The sequence below is a fragment of the Pelophylax lessonae genome (genome assembly GCF_965119305.1).
Source record: "Pelophylax lessonae genome assembly, chromosome: 11".
Classification (NCBI taxonomy): Eukaryota; Metazoa; Chordata; class Amphibia; order Anura; family Ranidae; genus Pelophylax; species Pelophylax lessonae.
In genome coordinates this window covers 44,717,603-44,732,302 of record NC_138778.1, presented here as the reverse complement: position 1 = coordinate 44,732,302, position 14,700 = coordinate 44,717,603, and the positions used below count along the sequence as shown (strand labels likewise).

The window sequence follows — 14,700 nt, the reverse complement described above, 5'->3', positions numbered from 1 at the left end:
ATTGTATAAGAGTACAGTGGATTGTATAAGAGTACAGTGGATTGTATAAGAGTACATTCTGTATAGGGGTACAGAGGATTGTATAAGAGGAGTACAGTGGATTATATAGGAGTACAGTGGATTGTATAAGAGTACATTGGATTGTATAGGGGTACAGAGGATTGTATAGTAGAGCATTGCATTGTATAGGAGTACATTGGATCCTATGGGATCATACACAGTGTAGTGGACCCCCCCCCCCCCCAATGACGTCACCCGGGATTACAATACAAGACACCGGCTCTTTTCAGCGCAAGCTCCGCCCCCTCTTTCAACAATTTACACTGCAGAAGGTGACGTCACGGGCGGGGGGAGTGGTCGGGTGACGTAGCTGTCAGCTGTTGAAGGCTGATTGTTGGGCAGTGAGATGAGCCGGCAGAGGCTGAGCCGTACCCCGCACTCTGCACCTACCTCAACCAAGGCTTCTGTATAGCGACTCTAGGACAGGCTCGCTCTGTATTCTCTGCTGCACGGTAAGGTAATGCACCCCAGCCTTCCTCTCCCTCCTCTCTATGACCTGTACACTGCATTCCATCTATCACAGGGGTCAGGGGGGGCTGCTCTTTGTTGTGTCCAGCAGGACAATGCCTAACTAGCTGTGGCATAAGTCTTCACCCCCTGGAGAGCGGTGACCCCCACCCCCCATCACACCAGCCTGGAGGTCACAGCCCCCCCCCCCCCCCCCATTCTGGAGGTCACCAGACCTATCCAGGATCAGACACCATCCAACACTCTACACCATAATACTATAATCACTGACGTCACCCCCTGCTCTGTGATGTCACCAGCTGGGTACAGAATGTCATAGGTGACCATGGATGGTCAGCTCGGTGGACAGAAGAGGACACCGTTATGTATTGCCTTTGTATCCACAGGATGATCCAGGCTTTGTGTGGGCTCCAAGACAACACAAGAGGGAGGAGGGGCAATTACCATGTCCCCATCTATGACAGATATACATGGGGACACAATGACAAAGATTAGCTGGCACCATGTATGTCCCTTTTTATATGTCACAATTGTGTCCCCATGTATATCCTTTCTTTATTAATAAGGATATAGGGATATACACGAGGATACAATGGCATCAGTGATAAACTGTGTCCCCATATATGTCTGTATACAAGGGGACACATAGTAATCCTACTAAGGAGGATAAATGCATATACATGGGGACACAATGGCTAAACATCTGAGATAGCAAACTGTGTCCCCATGTATGTCTTGTATACATGGGGACACATGGAAATCAGATCCTTTTTTAATAGAGAAGATACATGGGGAAACGATGACATCACCATTACCAAAAAAAAAGAGATCAACTGTGTCCCCATGTAAATCCATTCTGTAATATAGAATAACTTATATACATGGGGACAGATTGTATATCCTCCCTGTATTACAGAAGAAGGGGTATACATGGGGACAGGTTGTATATCCTCCCTGTATTACAGAAGAAGGGGTATACATGGGGACAGGTTGTATATCCTCCCTGTATTACAGAAGAAGGGGTATACATGGAGACAGGTTATATATCCTCCCTGTATTATAGAAGAAGGGGTATACATGAGACAGGTTGTATATCCTCCCTGTATTATAGAAGAAGGGGTATACATGGGGACAGATTGTATATCCTCCCTGTATTACAGAAGAAGGGGTATACATGGAGACAGGTTGTATATCCTCCCTGTATTACAGAAGAAGGGGTATACATGGGGACAGGTTGTATATCCTCCCTGTATTACAGAAGAAGGGGTATACATGAGACAGGTTGTATATCCTCCCTGTATTATAGAAGAAGGGGTATACATGGGGACAGATTGTATATCCTCCCTGTATTACAGAAAAAGGGGTATACATGGGGACAGGTTGTATATCCTCCCTGTATTATAGAAGAAGGGGTATACATGGGGACAGGTTGTATAGCCTCCCTGTATTACAGAAGAAGGGGTATACATGGGGACAGGTTGTATATCCTCCCTGTATTACAGAAGAAGGGGTATACATGGGAACCGGTTTTATATCCTCCCTGTATTACAGAAGAAGGGGTATACATGGGGAAAGGTTGTATAGCCTCCCTGTATTACAGAAGAAGGGGTATACATGGGGACAGGTTGTATATCCTCCCTGTATTACAGAAGAAGGGGTATACATGAGACAGGTTGTATATCCTCCCTGTATTACAGAAGAAGGGGTATACATGGGGACAGGTTGTATATCCTCCCTGTATTACAGAAGAAGGGGGTATACATGGGGACGGATTGTATATCCTCCCTGTATTACAGAAGAAGGGGTATACATAGAGACAGATTGTGTATCCTCCCTGTATTACAGAAGAAGGGGTATACATGGGGACAGATTGTATATCCTCCCTGTATTACAGAAGAAGGGGTGTACATGGGGACAGATTGTTTATCCTCCCTGTATTACAGAAGAAGGGGTATACATGGGGAAAGGTTGTATATCTTCCCTGTAATACAGAAGAAGGGGTATACACCGGGACAGATTGTATATCCTCCCTGTATTGCAGAAGAAGGGGTATACATGGGGAAAGGTTGTATATCCTCCCTGTATTACAGAAGAAGGGGTATACATGGGACAGGTTGTATATCCTCCCTGTATTATAGAAGAAGGGGTATACATGGGGACAGGTTGTATATCCTCCCTGTATTATAGAAGAAGGGGTATACATGGGGACAGGTTGTATATCCTCCCTGTATTATAGAAGAAGGGGTATACATGGGCACAGGTTGTATATCCTCCCTGTATTATAGAAGAAGGGGTATACTTGGGCACAGGTTGTATATCCTCCCTGTATTACAGAAGAAGGGGTATACATGGGGACAGGTTGTATATCCTCCCTGTATTATAGAAGAAGGGGTATACATGGGGACAGGTTGTATATCCTCCCTGTATTATAGAAGAAGGGGTATACATGGGGACAGGTTGTATATCCTCCCTGTATTATAGAAGAAGGGGTATACATGGGCACAGGTTGTATATCCTCCCTGTATTATAGAAGAAGGGGTATACTTGGGCACAGGTTGTATATCCTCCCTGTATTACAGAAGAAGGGGTATACATGGGGACACAGTTTGTCATCTTTGTTTTATTAAATTTGATTTCACACCTGCACTAGTCACTTAGAGTTAATTAGTATTGCCTTGTCTTCTATTTACACCCAATGACTACAGATCATCCAGTTGAAATTGAGGCTTTTAAATTTTGTTTATTTTTTGTTCTATTTGTGTTGAGTTTCCTATCCCTGATGACCAGCGTTTGTTTTCTTCTTGCTCTCTTGGCAGATCTCTGTGTTGCCTCCCTTGTTTGTTTTCCATCTCCATATCCTGGTCCTGCTGTCTCTTCCTGTCCTCTCTTCTCTGTGTAGTTCTTCATCTTCGTTCCTCCATCTGTACCTCTCCCTCCCCCCTCCTCCTCTTCTCTCCTCCTCCTCCCTGAATGATCTCTATGTATCCCGCTCCCTTGTCACCGATCCCCTACTCCTATTATTCCCCTCTATAATGTAGGGGGGGTTGGAGAGGTGACCAGCTTGTGATTTCATATAGACGTTAACTTATTGGGCTTATGTGTTAATAACCGTCCCTGACTCCCCCCCCCCCCCCCCCTCCTTCTGCCTAGCTTGCTCTGTCAATATGCAAATCCATAATCCCGTGTCTGCTGAAAGCTTGGATGCTCTATGCAGGGGGTGGGGTGTCCTCTGCAGGGGAATTGTGCTCGAATTTTTAGTCCTTCTATGGAAATGGGAATTATTGTCAGGTGTCTTGTGTGGGGATGGCGGTCCGAGCCTAATAAGTCGGCACAGATTTGCCTAGACGTCAAGACGTACTCTTGCTGTAGAAGGCTTGCCGGGGACCTAAGGGTTAATATCCTCTGGCCCCAGGCTGTCCCCATATTGTGCTCTTTCACATAGATGACTATGTGCCACTTAATTATTAGGATCTGGGACTGATAAAATATTTAGGTCAGGTTTAATGAACGCCACTCATCTTTTATATTTGGAGTTTCATCATGAAAGATTAATCCCTTCTTGGAGATTTGCCTTTAAGCGCTAAAGAGTGTTAAAGAAAAAAATAAAAAAACTTATGGGGAACGGCGAAGGAGATGAGTGGGAGGAGTCTGGGAATACGGAATAACCGGATATATCGTAGGTAACCATAAGACGAAGCGGCGGGGAGACCTGCTAGGGACGTATTTACTGTCTGTTCCATCAGAGTACACAGTCATTCTATATTTGTCGTGTTAAGTCTCATAGTGTGCAGGAATTTCACCCGTCTTATTTTTCACATGGATGCACCCGGTGACGTGGGGCTGATTTGCATATGACATTGAACGTCACGCTTTCTCCCACTGTCCTCTGTTGAACTGCCAGGATGTCATGAGAATATCCCCGCTGCTCCGCTATATAAAGGTGTTTACTTTTCATCCTTGCGTTGCAACATGGATATTCTATCCGTTAGATGCGCTGATCAGATGTTCAACCTGGGGGACATGTTACTATAGCTTTTCATGGTGGCTTCCGATGAAACACAAGTTTTGCAACAATTATGTGGCTACAGGTTGTTCCTGGTTCTACTGTATCTATGCTGATCATATATAGGCCGCAGAGGGGAGAATGTTTTCACCGATATCCCCACTACTCTTCTATATAAAGGTATAATACATTACAACACGGATATTCTGTCCTATAGATGTGGTCATCAGATGTTCAACCCGGGGGACATGTCCTTCTGTAGCTTTTCATGGTGGCCTCTGACAAGATGGAAATTCTTCAACACTTGTGAGGCCACAGGTGGTTCCATGTAGATGTCTCTATTCTTGATACTTTGTATCTCTGCTGATCATATATAGCAGGGTTTCTCAACCAGGGCTCCTCTAGAGCAGGGATGTCAAACTCAATTTCATCGTGGGCCACATCAGGAATATGGTTGCCCTCAAAGGAGCCAGTTGTATCTGTAAAACTATGTATCTACTCTTTTATTCTAGAGAAGTGCATTACGTACAGGGTGCAGAGTTCAGTAGTAGGCTATGTACAGGGTGCAGAGTTCAGGGGTGCACTGTGTACAGAGTGCAGGGTTTAGGAGTGTGCTATGTGCAGAATTCAGTAGTACGCTACATACAGGGTGCAGAGTTCAGGGGTGCACTCACTGCACTGTGTACAGAGTGCAGGATTTAGGAGTGCGCTATGTACAGAGTGCAGAGTTCAGTAGTATGCTATGTACAAGGTGCATAGTTCAGGTGTGTGCTGGGTTTAGGGGTGTGCCATGCACAGCGTGCATGGTTCCAGACTGCGTTACGTACAGTGCACATAGCACACCACTAAACCCTTCACACTGTATGTAACGCAGTCTGGAACCATGCACGCTGTGCATGGCACACCCCTAAACCCTGCACTCTGTACACAGCGCACCTCTGAACTCTGCACCCTGTACGTAGTGTACCACTGAACTCTGCACTCTGTACATAGCAGACCACTAAACCCTTCACAGAGTGCAGAGTTTAGTGGTACACTACATACAGGGTGCAGATTTCAGAGGTGCACTGTGTACAGAAAGCAAGGTTTAGGGGTGCGCTGTGTACCTAGCGTAGAGTTCAGTAGTACGCTATGTACAGGGTGCATAGTTCAGGGATGCTCTGTGTAGAGTGCAGGGTTTAACAGTGTGCTATTCTATGCACAGCATGCTGAGTTCAGGTATGCGTTACGCACAGTGTGCAAGGTTTAGTGGTGTGCTATATACAGAATGCACAGTTCAGTGGCGCGCTGTGTACAGGGTTTAGGGCGCGGTATGCACAGTGTGCAACACCAAACCCCCCACTCCCTAAAGCTTTTCCACTCTTTCATACTGTGTTGGCAGCTCTCTACTATCTGTGTATTTGACTCTGTTATACCTCCCTGCGTAGGTGACATTGCTTTGCATGGAGATTGCTCTTGCTCTCAGATTCTGCAGAGCTGTCCCCGCCGTGTCCTGTCATGAGGGATCTGTTACATCCGGAAGCCGCTAAAAGCAAAGCTGTCTCTTGTAAACACAGAAGGCTTCTGTATTTACAAGTGACAGCGGGGAGCAGGAGTATGGGGTAAGAGCCGGAGGTGGCAGAATTGAGTTCCACTACGATCCAGCTGCAAAACTGGGTGTGAGGGCCACATGACAAGGCCTAGTGGGCCGTATTTGGCCTATTGGGCTTGTGTTTGACATATGTGTTTTAGAGGTCGCTAGGGGTTCCTTGAGCCATAAGTCATTTCTGCCTCTCAGATAAGTTTCCACTGACACCAATGATCTTTTTAGCTTTCTGTAAGGGGGTAATTCTTCCCAATGATCACAGATGTAAGGAACATTCTTCCCACTGGCCATCACACTAATGTATGGGTTGTAGATATAGTAATTTTTAGGAGGGATTCCCTGAGACTTGAAAGTTACTTCCTCCACATTGAAATGGTTGAGAAAAGCTAATATACTATATAGGCTGCAGAGTGGACAATCCTTTGACTGATATACCTACTTCTCTGCAATGTAAACTGGTTCACCTTTCATTCTATTCATACGTTGCAGCACATCTGTCCTATAGATGTGGTGATCAGAGGTTCAACTTGAGGAACATGTCACTGTAGCTCAGTGGTGGTTCTACATTAAATTGCTCCCCGGGCAAGACTCCCTCCCGGCGCCCCCCCCCCCAAAAAAAAATAACATGACAACATAACAATAAATGCAGAGTGCCACAGCATTGCCCCCAATAAATGCAGAGTGCCACAGCATTGCCCCCAATAAATGCAGAGTGCCACAGCATTGCCCCCAATAAATGCAGAGAGTCACAGCAATGCCCCCAATAAATGCCGAGTGCCACAGCATTGCCCCCAATAAATGCCGAGTGCCACAGCATTGCCCCCAATAAATGCCGAGTGCCACAGCATTGCCCCCAATAAATGCCGAGTGCCACAGCATTGCCCCCAATAAATGCCGAGTGCCACAGCAATGCCCCCAATAAATGCCGAGTGCCACAGCAATGCCCCCAATAAATGCAGAGTGCCACAGCAATGCCCCCAATAAATGCCGAGTGCACAGCAATGCCCCCAATAAATGCAGAGTGCCATAGCAATGCCCCAATAAATGCAGAGTGCCACAGCATTGCCCCCTTTCAATGTAGAGATGTCAGCGTGCCACCTTTCAATGCAGAGCACCAGCGTTCCCGCCGCGAGACCCGTCCGTGCCCTTACCTCACTTCTCTTCAGTTCAGTCCCCGGATTCCCGGCGTCTCCTCAGTCCTCCCGCGGCGCCTCCTCCTCGGCCAATGGCGTGGGGTTTGCCTTTCGGCCAATTAGGAAGCGGGAGGACCCACTCCCTGATTGGCCAGGAGGAGGATCAGTGTGACAATAGCGAATTTTCATTTACTATTGTCACACAATGGGCGGGCTCGGGGGGGGGGGGGGCAATGCTCCGCGCCTCGGCTGCCACAGTGAAATTATTCGAAGTTCCTCGGGCGGCCCGGTACCATTTGATCCACGGACCGGTACCGGTCCGCGGCACGGCCCGGGGGTTGGGGAACACTGTCATGCCGCCCCCCACGTGTCATGAAAAAATGCCGCCCCGGGCGGCTTCCCCGTTCGCCCATGCCTAAAACCGCCACTGCTGTAGCTTTCCATGGTGGCTTCTGACAAGATGCAGATTCTGCAACACTTGTGAGGCTAAAGGTGGTTCTGTGTTGGCATCTCTATCCTTGATACTTTTTATCTCTGCTGATCATAAATAGCCGGGTTTCTTAAACAGGGTTCTATGGAACCCTAAGGTTCCTCCAGAGGTTGCTAGGGGTTGTCACTCTATAAGTTTTTCTGTAGCTTTTCATGGTGGCCTCTGATGGGATGCACATTTTGCAACACTTGTTAGGCTACAGGTTGTACCTTGTTGGCATCTATTCCTGATACATTGTATCTCTGCTGATCATATACAGGGTGCTGAGGGCACAAAGTTGTGACCAATATCCTCTCTACTCGTCTCTATAAGGGTGTTTACCTTTTATTGCCCATACATATTGTAACACAGATATTCTATTTTTTAGATGTGGAGATCAGATGTTCATCCTGGGAAACATGACCCTCTGTAGCTTTTCTTGGTGGCCTCTGACAAGATGCAAATTCTGCAACACTTGTGTGGCTGTAGGTGGTCCCTTTGTTGGTGTCCCTATTCTTGATACATAGGGGTTGATTTACTAAAACTGGCGAGTGCAAAATCTGGAGCAACTGTGCATGATAGCCAATCAGCTCCTAACTTCAGTTTGTTAAACTTCTACCCAGAAAAACCTGGAAGCTGATTGGTTTCTATGCAGAGCTGCACCAGATTTTGCACTCTGAGTTTTAGTAAATCAGCGCCATTGCATCTCTAGTCTGTGGTCATTTTTCAGGGGAATGTCTTTGGTCGTTTTTTGGGTGTGTTTTTGGACTTGGATTTTTTAGCTTTTTTGCATGAGTTTTTCTTCTTTAGCTTTTTTTTTTTTTTTTTTAAAAGGGTCCTTTCACACGGGCGGTCTGTATGTCCTTTTTCCTCCCATCCGTTTGCAAATAAAAAACGGACATAATGCATGTCAATGGAATTGCGGACGTTAGCGGATGACCAGACTTTGAAGCCGCCCCCTGCTGCACGACTACATCGCAGCTTGCAACGACTTCTCTAATAGAAGTCAATGCAAGCCGCTCCGAAGTCGCCCCCAAGTACTGCAGGAATCAGAGCGTTCCATTGTACAGAATGGAGCGCGACTTGTCAGGCGACCAAGTCGCCTGACAAGTAGTGGGAGTGTGAATCGGGACTTAAGGTGTTTACTTATAATCCTCTTCACATATTCAGTGCTAGAGATGTAGCAATCAGATGTTCAATTTGAGGAATATGTCACTCTGTAGCTTTTCACGGCTTCTGATAAGACGACAATTCTGCAACACTTGTGTGGCTACAGGTTGTCTCTTGTTGGCGTCTATTCTGGATACTTTGTATCTCTGCTGATCATAAACAGGCTGTGGAGAAGACAAAGTTTTGGCCATTGCAACCAAGATTTGAACTTTGCACACACTTTTTACATGTGTGGGTGGCAAGTGACTGAAAATAAGCATTTCCATCAGACAATTAAAAAATCCTTGAAAATTGCTGTGTTTGATACCAGTGAAGTCATTTGTATAATGTTAAAGATACACAGGAAAAGTCGCAATATAAGCACATTTCCAGAGAAATATTTTCTCTATTTAACTCTATTTATAAATAAAGCTTGTTACTAAAAACAGCTACAGTACTTTGAACACTTGCAGCCAAAGATCGCAACATTCTAAGGTTGCAAATGGGGGGCTAATGTGCGTAGCTTTGCTCATGCTTTTGTACATATGCCTTAAAAGCGATGTATGGGCTTGTTCAGTGGCGGCGCGTCCATTGGGGGTTTTTTTTTTTTGTAAGCACGTGATTAGAGCCAGAGGCTCTGATAGGCTTCAAAAAAGGGTGAGCCCACCCAGTTGTATGACAATAGTGAATAATTATCACACTGATTCTCCTCCCAGCCAATCAGGAATCAGGTTGTGAGACCCCTTTCCCGATTAGCTGAAAAGAGAAGCGATTTTACTGGCCATTGGTGAGGAAGAGGGAGGAGACGCACAACCGGCCGGAGGAGAATCTCAGCCATCCGGGAAGGAGGAGGTGAGAATGCTGGCTGTCCGGCCGTCCGTCCCTCGGGGGGGGGGGGGTGAATTAGCCTGCCGGTTGCATGTCTCAGGGGGGGGGGATTTGCCTGCCAGCTGGCCATCCCGCGGGGGGTGGGTTTTGCCCCCCCCCCCAAAAAAAATTATCATGCACCAGCCGCCACTGGCTTAGTTTTTTTTTTTTTTTTGTTTTTTTTTTTAGAATCATACTTACCTAGGTGGATGCAGCATCGGTCTGATGCTGCATCTGTCCCCCGGCACCCCTAATGCTGATAATGCTGAGAACCGAGCAATTGAACACCGCCGAACACTTGGTTCTCAGAGCTCCTTGAGCAGAGAGCTGGTGACAGTCAGCGGCTCTCTGCTCTGCCCCTCCCTCCCTCACTGGAGTGTTGAGCTGTGAAGGGGCGGGAGCGGCCAGCTCAGGCTCTCAGCGGCTCGCTGAGAGGCTGAGCCGGTTGCCAGTCCAGGCATGTGAGTGTATCCCGACTCCATTGTTGCAATCTTGCCCAAACCTGGACTGGCTCTGTAATGTCAGCCGACAATGGGCTTCAGCCTGCTGTCTGCTGAAAACGGGTCACAGGAATGCAGAACGTACTGCACCCCTGTGATCCATAGATGTACAGCCAAACAAGCTTTGGTTTACTAGAGGCATTTTCTCCAGAGCTTAGTAAATGAGATGAAACTTCAGTTTGCAAAGAATAGCCAATCACATGCAAGGGGGGAAAATAACAATTTTGCTTGCACATGTTTGGATGATGGAAGTCAACAGAGCTTCCCCTCATTTACCAAGCTCTGGAGCAAAGGCCCTTACAGAATGCACAGTCTATTTGCCTTTAGTAACTCAACCCCAATATCATACAAAGAGCGTCTTACCTATAACATTATGTCATTGTATTTGTGCTACTCATAGGAGCAAACAGGATTGTTCCAGCAGTTGGGTGTTATATAGGCTGGACACCCCTCTAAATAGCTGCTGAGGTTTAAAGTTGGCAACACGTGTTGCAATCTGATTGTACAACCTCCTTTAGGTTTATTATGTAACATGAGAGCCTTCCCAACTGGATATTAATTGCATAGACTGTTTAGGCCACCCCTTGTAAAGTTGTTGGGGGTAAAAAAAGAGATTGTATGGAGAATGTACAATCAGATTTGTAAAGCGTCCTACACACTACTAGTTTTGAACGAAAAAAAACTGACAACTCAGGGGGGAGCCGCTGTATTACCAATCCAATGTTAGTACAGCGAACTGCCCTGCTGTTCTATTGTGTTCTAACAGTGGGGAGAGCACTAATGCCCCCCCCCCCCCCGCCAGAACACTCCGGCCAACGCTCACAGCCATTGGCTGAGAGCAATCAGATCAGTAGCTAGTCGCCAGACCTTTTACAGTCATGAGCTGTCGACAAAAGCCGGCCGAACCAGCTGTGGTACACACAGGCCTAATGTTGACCGGCTTATATTGAAGTCGGCCCATGTATACTAGGCCTTAGGCCTGCAACCAGCTTAACAGCTGTGGTACACATAGGCCAAAAGTTGACCGGCTTATATTGAAGTCGGCCCATGTATACTAGGCCTTAGGCCTGCAACCAGCTTAACAGCTGTGGTACACATAGGCCGAATGTTGACTGGCTTATATTGAAGTCGGCCCATGTTTACTAGGCTTTAGGCCTGCGACCAGCTTAACAGCTGTGGTACACATAGGCCGAATGTTGACCGGCTTATATTGAAGTCGGCCCATGTTTACTAGGCTTTAGGCCTGCAACCAGCTTAACAGCTGTGGTACACATAGGCCGAATGTTGACCGGCTTATATTGAAGTCGGCCCATGTTTACTAGGCTTTAGGCCTGCAACCAGCTTAACAGCTGTGGTACACATAGGCCGAATGTTGACCGGCTTATATTGAAGTCGGCCCATGTTTACTAGGCTTTAGGCCTGCAACCAGCTTAACAGCTGTGGTACACATAGGCCGAATGTTGACCGGCTTATATTGAAGTCGGCCCATGTTTACTAGGCTTTAGGCCTGCAACCAGCTTAACAGCTGTGGTACACATAGGCCGAATGTTGACCGGCTTATATTGAAGTCGGCCCATGTTTACTAGGCTTTAGGCCTGCAACCAGCTTAACAGCTGTGGTACACATAGGCCAAATGTTGACCGGCTTATACTGAAGTCGGCCCATGTTTACTAGGCTTTAGGCATGCAACCAGCTTAACAGCTGTGGTACACACAGGCCTAATGTTGACCGGCTTATATTGAAGTCGGCCCATGTTTACTAGGCTTTAGGCCTGCAACCAGCTTAACAGCTGTGGTACACACAGGCCTAATGTTGACTGGCTTATATTGAAGTCGGCCCATGTTTACTACGCTTTAGGCCTGCAACCAGCTTAACAGCTGTGGTACACATAGGCCGAATGTTGACCGGCTTATATTGAAGTCGGCCCATGTTTACTAGGCTTTAGGCTTGCAACCAACTTAACAGCTGTGGTACACAAAGGCCGAATGTTGACCAGCTTCTACTGAAGTCGACCCATGTTTAATAGGCTTTAGGCCTGCAACCAGCTTAACAGCTATGGTACACATAGGCCGAATGTTGACTGGCTTATACTGAAGTCGGCCCATGTTTACTAGGCTTTAGGCCTGCGACTAGCTTAACAGCTGTGGAGATTTTACATAATTAAAATACCTCATGGGGCCTTTGGAGACTGATCACGGGGCTATAAGGAATTCAATTGGCTGGAAGGTTTTGTCTGACTGATATATTAAAAATGAATAGAGGTAACCTTGTGCCATATGGTGCTGCCTTAGGCGTCTGAGATGCCATGAATAATGGATATCTGTCCATTGTCCATTGAAGGTTTATCCAAGAGTCACATCTCTCTGTGTATGGCCAGCTAAAAGCTAGCCATGCCCAATCAAATTTCCACTAGATATATCCAGAAAATTTAAAGGGGGTTTAGTTTGAGGGTTTACCTACATGATTAGAGTAGCTCTTCATACTCCATAACTGTTGATAAATTCTGAATGGCCAGTGGATATACAGATGTTTTTTGGAGCTTGTGCACTATGTTGTGTTGAGTTCTACTTCCCGGAAGAGGAATGTAGCCGACCCATAGCTAAAAATAAGGTTTATTGAACCCCATACATTGAATGTAGCTTAGCTGTATTATATTAGTGATAGACAGAGTAGGATTAGGGCTGCCTGACTTGCATCCGGCAGGGAAGATGGGCGTACAGCTTCTTTCCCTCCAGGTACAGATGAACACTATTTGAGGTGGCAGGCCAGCTTCCGTCACACTGCAGTGAACAGTTGTGAATATAATATGACATGAGCACATGTATGCAGAAGTCATAGTATGCCTCCTGATATTTTGCAGGCGATCAACCAAGCTTATCGTTACTGCCAATTGCAGTTAACGTGCAATCCTTGGAAGTGAACATTGTGGAGCACATTACCAACAATATACACTATATGGGCTTGACACCCCTCACAATTATTGAGTTTACATGTTTCTAGTGAAGGGTACTGTTAATGCTTTGGCATACAAAGATAATCTAGACAAATGCATGCTTCCAACCTTGTGGATAGTGGTTTGGAGAAGGCCTTTTGCTGTTCCAGTTTGAATGTACCCCTTGCACAAAGACACCAGCTCCACAAAGACATGGTTGGATGAGTTTGGTGTAGAAGAACATCAGTGGCCTGCACGTAGCCCTGACCTCGAGCCTACAGAACACCTCTGGGATGAATTGATTCTGATTGTGAGCCAGGCCTTCTAACAGTGGTGGCCCGTCCATTGGGGGCGCAGGGGCGTGGCCCCCCTATCCATGCGTCCGGCCCCCTAAGCTACATGCAGGGCGTCAAATGCATGGATTCCAATAGGGGATTCAAGAGGCTCTAATAGGCTTCAAAAAACGGTGGGCTTGGGGCGCAGAGCACTGCACCCTGAGCCCACCCTGTTGCATGACAATAGTGAATGAATATTTACTATTATCACACTGATTTTCCTCCCAGCCAATCAGGAAGCAGGTCGTGAGACCCCTTTCCTGATTGGCTGAAAAGAGAAGCGATTTTACTTGCCATTGGCCAGGAAGAGGGAGGAGACTCCCAGCCGCTTGGGGAAGGAGCAGGTAAGGATGCTGGCTGTCCGGCTGCCAGCCGTCCGTCCCTGGAGGGGGTGGTAGATTTGATTGCCGGTCAGCCCTCCCGCCAGGGGGGGGGTTGTTGGTTTTTTGACGCCCCCCCCCAATTTATATTCACCAGCCGCCACTGCCTTCTAACCCAACATCACTACCTGATCTCACAAATGTTTTTTTTTTTTTTTGATAGAATGGGCACAATTCTCACAGACACACTTCCAAATCTTGTTTAAAAGCTTTCCCAGAAAAATATCTAGTGATGTCATAGCGAGGAAGAGGGGGCTCCATATAAATGCCCACAAAGATCATATCGATGTGTTCAGTCAGGTGACCACAAGGTTTTAGCTATGCAGTATATAATGTAAGGACCAGCGAGAACAACCTGCTTAATTCTGAGTTCAGAGTAAAGTACCGTTCACACTTGTGCGACTTTGGAACTACTTTTATAGTCTCTGGCACATAAGTCGCATCAAAATAGTGCAGGAACCTTTTCCAGGTCACTGTGACTTTAAGTCGCATAGATTAAAATGGATTCAATTGGAATGAATGGACTGCGACTTGTCATGCGACTTTATGTGTTCAAAGTTGCACGACAAGTGGCACAAGTGTGAACGGAGCCTAAAAGATCCTTTTATTCATAGCATTGGGAATGACTTTTCATTTCATATGTACCCTAAATAATCCTGGGGGCCTACCAGTGCCCCTCACCTTTTAATTTACTTACCTGAGCCCTGTGCATGTCTGCAGCTCTTCTCTCCCCTCACTTCTTGTGGGTCTTGCTGGCTTTGCTGGGGCATCAGGAGCCATTGGCTCCCAGTGCTGTCAATTATAGACCGTGACGAGAGA

At 46.6% G+C, this 14,700-nt stretch overlaps 1 protein-coding gene across 1 annotated transcript in view; it reads left to right on the top strand.

Annotated features, from left to right (window-relative positions):
• The first annotated feature begins 355 nt into the window (after positions 1-355).
• TP53INP2 (tumor protein p53 inducible nuclear protein 2) overlaps positions 356-14,700 on the top strand; it is a 48,793-nt gene continuing 34,448 nt past the window's right edge. The window contains exon 1 of the mRNA XM_082272352.1: positions 356-512. The gene's annotated coding sequence lies outside the window, so the exon portion shown is untranslated. The remainder of the gene's footprint in view (positions 513-14,700) is intronic.